Below are 10784 nucleotides of genomic sequence, written 5' to 3' on the forward strand. Positions count from 1 at the left end.
ATTTCATCAAAAATTGAATTCTTGGGGTTCTTTGATATGCTGAATCTAACCATGTATTTAGATTTTGGATATTGGACCATAATAGGTGAATGTCCAATTTAAAATATTTAAGAGCAATTATCTGTAACCACCAAAGAAATTCTAATAGGGTCTGGCACACATGGTCTCAGATTTTGATGAAACTTTTATATAATAGTCAGTACCATACCTAAATGCAATAACAGGCAACAAATTGTTCCGGAATATTCCGGTTGCCATGGAAACCACATACGTTGATTTTAGCAATAAAAGGTCATAATTAACTCTTGAAAAAGTGAAAAAATGACATTTTGCACTGTTTAGTACTTGATTTATGTGTAACATATCCTTTTTTCTGAATAATATAATATAACTGACATTTAAGCTGTTTGAAATTCACATATGTTTTACTTTTACCACTATCAGTTATTTTGCTACCAGCTAGTAAAGATATGCTAAAATGGCAAATTTGGATTTCAGTGAAAAATGCGTAAATACAGGGTATTCAAGTGAATTTTTTTCTTGAATGCAGCTTCTCCTAGTAAAATGTTAGGTATATTTAGAAAGAACCAATATAGGTCTTCCAGAATATAAAATAAAATCAATGGGCAAATAATTGAAAAAATATTCTTAATGAATGAAAAACACAAGATTTTCAAATTCTGTAAATTGTATTTTTCTACAAGTCAATAATGATCCAAGTAATTTCCATATTTAAACAATACAAAAATGGTATTAAATTTCTTACAATTTAACAAAATTCATCAGTTAAATTTTTCAGTCCAGAAAATAGTTTTGTTTAATGAAATTTAATAAAAATGGTTGCTATGGTAACCGAATTTCGAAAATTTTACAATTTTTTTTTCTTTCTAAAACAGTCAGGGATATAACTCTATAGGGTTATTACAGAAAAATAACATATATTTGTTATTGTGCACTAAAAAATCAAAGAACTGTGATAACATATGTATGTTACATGTTTCAAAGGGACAATATACATCATTAGTTTAGTTAAAATGTATAAAAGTTCTATTGATATTACTTTTGTCTATATGTATACTTAACTATTGAAAGATATAACAGTTCATAGTTTGCCAATTTTGCATAGTACACCTATATGTTATTACAGAAAAAATATGCCTGTAATAACTAAAAGGTGTTATCACAGCTTCTCTATATCACTTCAAAGCATTTGCTCAGACATACATCATGCTTAATTACAATGTATTTTAATTTATTGTAAGAAATAATGACCAGAGCATGTAATGAGGTTCTGCGCAAGTTTCTCAGTAATTCCCAAGTGTCTTATATAATAAGTTACATTCCTTTAATAACCTAGCCTTGTTATCACAGCTAAGTTTATCCCTTAATAGCCTCGTCTCATTGATTTACTATGGTTAATCAAAAATGAATTAATTTAATTAAAAAATTAGTTATCAAGGCTATGCATTTAGTTTCTGCCCAAAGTCTCAAGAGTTCCCTAGAGCCCACTATAAATGAAATAATTTTACAAATAACAAACATATGTTATTACAGATTTAGAAAATTTAAGGAATAAAGAGTAGACCAGTCATGAAAGTATCTGTAATAACACACGCAAGTTATTTTCTGTAATAACCCTATAGAGTTATATCTCTGACTGTAAAATTAAGTATGTATTTTTACATTTTTAAAGATTTAATTTTGTAATTGAAAACAGAGGGAAGAAAGAACTGATTGTGCATATTAGTTTTTAACTGATACAGATCAACAAAGTTTGCTATTTATAAAGCAATGTGGGTAAAATGCTGGTCCGACTTAAATATTTAAAATAAAGTAAAACACCTTCTAAGTACATGCAAATTTCATTATATTAAACTCATATTGGTGCAATCATGTGTAGGTAATTTAGGAGATAACTGTATTGTATTTTAACCTTTTCGGACATAAAACATAGATATTACTGTCGCAAATTGAGTTTACCTAGCGACCTCTAGCAGAGCTAGGTAAACGGATAATTGCAACAGTAAAATCTCGATTTACGTCCACAAACCTTAAAATACAATACAGTTATATCCATTCTAATGCAATAGTCAATAAAGATATTGTTTCTGTTTTTTATTTGGACATATAGTTGCTTAAAATAAATATTCCACAAAATGTTGTTGACTTCTTTGGCACATAAACTTCATAGCAACATCATGACGTCATATGAATACTTCAAGTGTAAAACTGTAACATAGTATGTTTTGGGGCTTTGTTTATGCTTCAAATTTGGATAAAAGCTATTAAAAAGTAGTTTAAGGTAGGTGTTTTTTTTCTATTTCGCCTTTTTTATTGGGAAAATATAATGTCGTTGAATCCAATATGGCTGCTTCTTGCGTCCTTTCAAGATAAATAAAATAAATCCGTCATGAATTCTTTCTGTTTGAGGCTAAAGAAAATCTTTTTCTTTTTCACTTTCAATACCCATCACATTTCTTTGGCACTCAAGTCTGTAGTACATGCATTTTCTAGTAAGACTGCTTGCATATCAGGACAATGATGTACATTATTTGACAGCTTTTGGGCATATAGAACTTTTGCCTGATCTTTTAATTGGCCTTTCTCTAGCTTATATTCACAGCTGCCTTGAAGGAGGTGTTGATAAAGACTAATCTGGTTCTTGAACTCTTGAATGCAGCCATCCATAGAACAAATGAATGTCTGCTTCTGTTGTTTTGAAGCCTGTTCTGTTCCTAAAAAGAGGATAAATAAAATAAAAATTGTTTCCCAAAAAAATAGAAAAATTCAAATTTACTACATTAACCAAGTTCAGTTCCAATTGGCCCAGTTGTATCAGAAGATTTTTGAAAAAGTTTATGCCAGACGGACTCAAAATGGGCCAGGTGACCTAAAAAGGACAACGATACAACATGTATAAATTTCTCTTTCAACAATGGACAGCCTGATTATCTATAATAAGATTCTGTCCATACCCATAATCCTGTAACCCACAAGCAGGGAATTTAAATGATGCATAACAATGTTTATTGAGTTTTGTGTTGGTTTTTCTCGGTTGTTGTGACAAAATATAATAATGATCATTGTCTCACAAGTGTGCTTAAGTTTTGTACATGACAGTTAGTAAATGAAATAATTATAAAATTACCTTCAGTAATGAGGTCATTAAAAGACATCTCTGTCCAGTCATTGAGTACTTTTAACTGCACAGATCTTTGTTGATTTTAAAGTCACAAGCTTTCCTGAAATGAAAATTGTAATTAAAGAACCTGTATTCATTTTATTGTTTGTTAAATTGATCAATATGGAAGTTTAAAAAAAATAACCAACTTCAAGATCATAAACTCTATAGATTTTTTATGTCTTTATAATATAAAGTTAAGTGAATTTTTATAGCATCCATTCTAGTCTAGGAGTTTGTGGTCTTTTTATCAATAGGCTCAATGCAACCTTTTTATTAAGATGATTTAATTTTTTATGTTTTAAGATGAAGTGCTGAGCTTATTGAATTTAGTATTGGTATTGCTTTTAATTGTCTTTATATACTTTTAACCTCTGAACCAGGATTTAGGAGGAGAGTTGAGTACTTATAGACTTCTTTTACCCACCTGTGTACAAGCCAGACCCTGTATTTTCAGTGGTTGTGTTATGTTTAAAACTATATGTTATTTGTAATCTGTTTTTTTCTTTATGTTGAATATAAAAGTTATACCTTCATCGATATTGTATGTCTGCCACATTCTCAAATGACTGCTCTCAAATCTGAAGTTATAAAAACTTGTAATATTGGTTATTGTTTCTTTATTCTTGGTTACATCTAAATCAAGGATTGTGTCAACAACCTTCACCCTGTAACGCTTCCCTGGTACTTTATCAAGAGCCTACAAAAAATTGGATACTAAATGAATTCTGATAGACACAATATAAAACAAGATGTGCTGTGAGTCATTGCTCACTAGTGATATCCCTGCTTTTTGATAGGTAGCCATCAAACTTTCACATTGATTTGTGATAGCCTTTTTGATTTATTTTGTGAAAACTGTTTGTGACGGACAGACGGAAAGCTGATTACTATAGGGCTCCTATGTCTGAATAAAAAGATAAGATATCAAATAAAGTTAATGAAATATCTTATATCTAATTTATGAGATATCTTATAAAATAAATAAGATATCTTATAAACTAAACAAGAGGATGCTCCGGGGTCCCCCACTGGTGCTAAAATATAATATTTCCATAAAGCACTTGTGACCTTGACCTTTGAATGACTAGAAACATCAAAATCAATAGGGATCTTCCTTACCTAATATCATTCAACTGTGTAAGTTTGAAGAAATAATATGAAGGTGTTCAAAAGTAACAGTCCAGAAACCGATTGTCAGCTGAAAATTCAACATCATTAAGTATCTGTGACCTCGACCTTTGACCTATAAACATCAAAATCAATAGGGATCTTCCTTACCTAATAAACATTCAACTGTGTAAGTTTGAAAAAATTATATGAAGGTGTTCAAAAGTTACAGTCCAGAAACTGATTTTGGACGGACGGTTGCACGGACACCGGTATTTCTATGTCCCCTCCGGTGGGGGACAATAAGAGATCTTATAACATTGTTTTATAAGATATCTTAGAAATTATATCAGATGTCCTATAACATTCATTCTAATGCAACATTTGTTGTAACGTACGTATGTCAAATTTCATTGGATAAAGTCGTAATTTTCAGGGTATATATCAATCTGAAGATTTGGAGCCATCAATCTATGATTTGATGGTCGCAAATATCCGTTTACTGGCTCCGCTAACGTGTCACTAGTAAACTCAATTTGCGACCATCAAATCCATGATTGATGGCTCCAAATCTGCAAATTCAATACAGTTAGCTCCTAATTTTATATCTTGAAAATCTTATATCTTCTAAAGTTTATGAGATATCTTTATAAACTTCTTTATAAGATATCTCATGAAAGATATAAAATATATTATCATATACTTAGACTAAATAACATATGATTTTTATACGACCGCAAAAATTGAAAATTTTTTGGTCGTATATTGGTATGACGTTGGCGTCGTCGTTGTCGTCGTTGTCGTCGTCGTCGTCGTCGTCGTCGTCGTCTGGCGTCGTCCGGCGTCGTCCGAAGACACATTGGTTTTCGCACTCTAACTTTAGTTTAAGTGAATGGATCTCCATGAAATTTTACCATAAGGTTCAATACCACGAAAGGAAGGTGGGGATTGATTTTGGGGGTTATGGTACCAACAGTTAAGGAATTAGGTCCCAAAAAGGGGCCAAAAATAAGCATTTTTGTAACTTCCAGACAATAACTTGTGTGTAAGTGTATGGATCTCTCTGACATTGTACCACAAGGTTCCATATCACAAAGGGAAGGCTGTAATTGATTTTGGGGGTAATTGCCTCAAAATTTTAGGAATTAGGGGCCAAAAAAGGGGCAAAAAACAAGCATTTTTCTAGTTTCATGACAATAACTTGTGTGTAAGTGTTTGGATATTTCTGAAATTGTACTACAAGGTTCCATATCACAAAGGGAAAGCTGGAATTGAGTTTGGGGGTAATTGCCTGAAACGTTTAGGAATTGGGGGCCAAAAAGGGGCCAAAAATAAGCATTTTTCTAGTTTCCAGACAATAACTTGTGTTCAAGTGTATGGATCTCTCTGAAATTGTACTGCAAGGTACCATACCACAAAGGGAAGGCTGGGATTGAGTTTGGGGGTGATGAATCATAAGGGGGTTCAAAAAATTTGGGGGGGGGGGGGGGGGGTTTTTTCTTTTTTTTTCTTTTTTTCCTTTTTTTTTTCTTTTAAAATTTTCCATTTTAAGTTGATTATTTCTGATTAATATTTAAAAGCAAATAATAATGATATGGTAGGAGATACACACCAAACAGGATGTGTAAATTATTATATAATAAGTATTGTGCAATAGCAAGAAATTTTCAATTGCACAGTATTGCACAATTGCAAGAAATCTTCAATTGCACAGTATTGCGCAATAGCAAGAAATATTCAATTGCACAGTATTGCGCAATAGCAAGAAATATCCAATAGCACAATATTGCGCAATAGCAAGAAATTGTCAATTGTACAGTATTGCACAATAGCAAGAAATATTCAATTGCACAGTATTGTGCAAAAGAAGATACTTCGTATAAATTGCTTATTTCTTGATCAATTTCAATGGGGTTTTATTCTTGAATTCTTGGGGTTCTTTAATATGCTGAATCTAACCGTGTATTAAGTTTTTGGATTTTGGGCCCCGTTTTTAAATTGGTCCACATTGAGGTCTAAAGGGTCCAAAATTTAACTTTGTTTGATTTCATCAAAAATTGAATTATTGGGGTTCTTTGATATGCCGAATCTAACCGTGTATTTAGATTCTTAATTTTTGGTTCCGTTTTCAAATTGGTCTACATTAAGGTCAAAAGGGTCCAAAATTAAACTTAGTTTGATTTTAACAAAAATTGAATTTTTAGGGTACTTTGATATGCTGCATCTAAACATGTATTTAGATTTTTGATTATGGGCCCAGTTTTCAAGTTGGTCCAAATCGGGGTCCAAAATTAAACTTTGTTTGATTTCAACAAAAATTGAATATATGGGGTTCTTTGATATGCTGAATCTAACCATGTATTTAGATTTTTGATTTTTGGGCCCCGTTATCAACTTTGTCCACATTGAGGTCAAAAGGGTCCAAAATTAAACTTTGTTTGATTTCATCAAAAATTGAATTCTTGGGGTTCTTTGATATGCTGAATCTAACCATGTATTTAGATTTTTTATTTGTGGACCCGCTATCAAATTGGTTCATATTGAGGTCAAAAGGGTCCAAAATTAAACTTTGTTTGATTTCATCAAAAATTGAATTATTGGGGTTCTTTGATATGCCAAGTCTAACCGTGTATTTAGATTTTTAATTTTGGGTCCCGTTTTTAAATTGGTCTACATTAAGGTCCAAAGGGCCCAAAATTAAACTTAGTTTGATTTTAACAAAAATTGAATTCTTGGGGTTCTTTGATATGCTGAATCTAAACATGTGTTTAGATTTTTGATTATGGGCCCAGTTTTCAAGTTGGTCCAAGTTGGGGTCCAAAATTAAACTTTGTTTGATTTCAACAAAAATTGAATATATGGGGTTCTTTGATATGCTGAATCTAAACATGTATTTAGATTTTAGATTTTTGGCCCAGTTTTCAAGTTGGTCTACATTGGGGTCCAAAATTAAACTTTGTTTGATTTCAACAAAAATTGAATATATGGGGTTCTTTGATATGCTGAATCTTACCATGTATTTAGATTTTTTATTTGTGGGCCCGCTATCAAATTGGTTCATATTGAGGTCAAAAGGGTCCAAAATTAAACTTTGTTTGATTTCATCAAAAATTTAATTATTGTGGTTCTTTGATATGCCAAATCTAACCGTGTATTTAGATTTTTAATTTTGGGTCCCGTTTTTTAAATTGGTCTACATTAAGGTCCAAAGGGTCCAAAATTAAACTTAGTTTGATTTTAACAAAAATTGAATTTTTGGGGTTCTTTGATATGCTGAATCTAAACATGTGTCTAGATTTTTGATTATGGGACCAGTTTTCAAGTTGGTCCAAGTTGGGGTCCAAAATTAAACTTTGTTTGATTTCAACAAAAATTGAATATATGGGGTTCTTTGATATGCTGAATCTTACCATGTACTTAGATTTTTTATTTTGTGGGCCTGCTATCAAATTGGTTCATATTGAGGTCAAAAGGGTCCAAAATTATACTTTGTTTGATTTTATCAAAAATTGAATTATTGGGGTTCTTTGATATGCCAAATCTAACCGTGTTTTTAGATTTTTAATTTTGGGTCCCGTTTTTTAAATTGGTCTACATTAAGGTCCAAAGGGTCCAAAATTAAACTTAGTTTGATTTTAACAAAAATTGAATTCTTAGGGTACTTTGATATGCTGAATCTAAACATGTGTTTAGATTTTTGATTATGGGACCAGTTTTCAAGTTTGTCCAAGTTGGGGTCCAAAATTAAACTTTGTTTGATTTCAACAAAAATTGAATATATGGGGTTCTTTGATATGCTGAATCTAACCATGTATTTTGATTTTGGACATTGGACCATAATAGGTAAATTAAAAAAATTGAAGTTCTTAGACCACATTCTTTCTGTGTCAGAAACCTATGCTGTGTCAAATATTTAATCACAATCCAAATTCGGAGCTGTATCAAGCTTGAATGTTGTGTCCATACTTGCCCCAACTGTTCAGGGTTCGACCTCTGCGGTCGTATCAAGCTGCGCCCAGCGAAGCATTTTATTACCATATGATAATAGCATTACATTTACGTATATTCCATATTCCATAGCTTTGCTCTCACCCCATATGGAATTTACTGACCCCATATATACCGTATTAGGTCACTAGCACACTATATAACATATAATATTTCACTCTTTGAACTGCTATTTAAGAACCACGTAAAAAGATCAATATATTAATCTGTTATTTTTCTCCATTGTTGTTAGCATATGATAAAAAGATCATAGCATGTCATTTTTCATATCACATGTATTATCAGCCCTCGGCCAATATCAGCCCTCAAGCCATGCGGCTCTTGGGCTGATATTAAACCTAGGGCTGATAATACATGCGATATGAAAAATGCCATGTAATAATCTGATATTATACAAGATATCTTAAATACTTTTACAAGATATCTTATAAGGTCAAATTTATGAGACATCTTATAAAGTGTATGCAATGATACTATTTTATATACAGTTATACCTACCCTCTTTCTTTAAGGAGGTAGTATTTCAGCTTCTGCAATCTTGTTCTTTGTATTTGTCTCAATAGTGTTCTCCTAAATTAAAAGAAAAGAAAAACTTTTTAAGAATATTTTAAACAAGGTACTAATTGAAATTGGAACAATAATGAATTCTGGAATACACATGACAATATTGAAGCAAAAACCAACCTATCTAAGAGGGTTTAGTAATATATGAATGGGTTAGGGTTCAGTTGAGGTATGTTTTATACACAAATGATTTAGAAATTTACCCTTAATTTACCCTCAATTATGCATGCATGAATGCATAGTTTAACCCCTATTGGCCCTAAGTGTACATGTAAATTAGATCAATTAAAACCTTGGTTTTTATTTTAATAGATTTTTTACTAATGCTTAATAATGAAACTAGTTTACCAAATAAAATGTGCAAAAGCTTAGTGAATATGAAGACAAAATTGGAACTTTAAAGTTTAATGTTATTTCTGAATTGAAAGATCTTCTTATTCTTGTCATAGTAAAACTGAGTACATATGCAGTTTGACATGTAGTTACAATATGGATCCCATACATACATGACATAACAATAAACTCACTATTGACTATTGAGTATACATGTGTACAGGGAATCATATTTATACATGTACATGTATATGAAAAGACATACCTCCTCAACATGCTCAATACTGTTATTTCCAAATAGTTTTTCTCTACACAGTCTACAAATTGCTGTAATATAAAAGAAAATACATACACAATTGATCTCATTCTGTGTATCACTATCAAAACTATTTAGGCCAAACAAAAAAAATATGTGTGTTTACTGTCACTTGCTGAAAAAAAAGGGTAGGTAGGTAGGGATTTTTGTTTTTGTTTACATTGAGTCTATGCATATGGGAGCAACATTGTGACTTTAACAGTAATAATAGTCAAAAAAACTTTAGGGTAGGGGACAAAAATTAGGGTAAGTAGGGGTACAGTAAACCCACATACTTTTTTGTTGGGTCATATACTGAAATTAGGGTAGGTAGGTGTACAGTAAACCCACATACTTTTTTGTTTGGTTATATACATGTACATGTATGTACATAAAAACATGAATTTTAAAACATACATGTATCTCAAGTAAACATGAATAAAAGAAGGCTGGCCGCGCCCTTATCGGAATATAAGCCTTCTGGCGCATACATGTGGTTGTGACAACATTAGGGCTATGTTGCGGCTTCATTGCTCCAACATGTTGTGGCTATGATGCTGCATTAGCGTATTTCATATGCAAATTAGTTTTCTGGCACTGGTGCCAGAAAATGCTGTGGCTTCGTTGCCGCAACATGTTGTGGCTTCAATGCAGATATTGTTTTTTTATTTTGTATGCAAATTAGTTTTCTGGCACTATTGCGCCACTAATGCCTTTAAATTCTGGCTTCCTTTAATTATTGACTAAAAAGGTAAAGTAACATCTGACCAAGCAAGTTTAGTGCTAAGTATAACCGAGAAAAAGTTTTAACTCCTTTATTTAACGTTATGATTTTTTGTGTGCTCAGGGTAATTATTATAACTTTTATTTTTAAAGAAAGTAAAGTTCTGTCCTCAGAAGTTATTCCTATATGTAATGTACTTAATTTTCCCACATTGAGGAAAAGGAAAGTTAAAATGTGTAACTCATGAACTGTCAACATGCAACATCTATACCTTCAATAACACCAACATAATTTCCATGATCCCAACAGGAGCCCCTTCACTTCAGTCAAAGGTGTTGTGTTTTGTCTGATAAGCAATCTAAATTCGTGTTTATACTACATTTTTTTCCAAACAAATAGCACTTTCAAGCCGTCTTTAGAGGGTTACAAAGACATAATTGACCAAACTTCTTTCAGCATGCTCTGTAAAATTTTAGCAAGGGTTAAATTGAGAAAGGGAAGAGAAACCATGAATTATGTTTCAGAAGGTACCAATTCGCCCCATTAGATGATAGTTCGTCCCTGTTACT

At 31.8% G+C, this 10784-nt stretch overlaps 1 long non-coding RNA gene across 1 annotated transcript; it reads right to left on the minus strand.

Annotated features, from left to right (window-relative positions):
- Window positions 1-8804: 8804 nt before the first annotated feature.
- LOC127703845 (uncharacterized) lies at window positions 8805-10571 on the minus strand. The gene is made up of 3 exons (XR_007983080.1): window positions 10487-10571; window positions 9462-9523; window positions 8805-8869 (listed from the first exon to the last, which is right to left on the minus strand). It is a non-coding gene; the product is annotated as an uncharacterized LOC127703845 (long non-coding RNA).
- Window positions 10572-10784: the final 213 nt, after the last annotated feature.

The sequence above is a fragment of the Mytilus californianus genome, unplaced genomic scaffold (genome assembly GCF_021869535.1).
Source record: "Mytilus californianus isolate M0D057914Y unplaced genomic scaffold, xbMytCali1.0.p SCAF_52, whole genome shotgun sequence".
Lineage (NCBI taxonomy): Eukaryota > Metazoa > Mollusca > Bivalvia > Mytilida > Mytilidae > Mytilus > Mytilus californianus.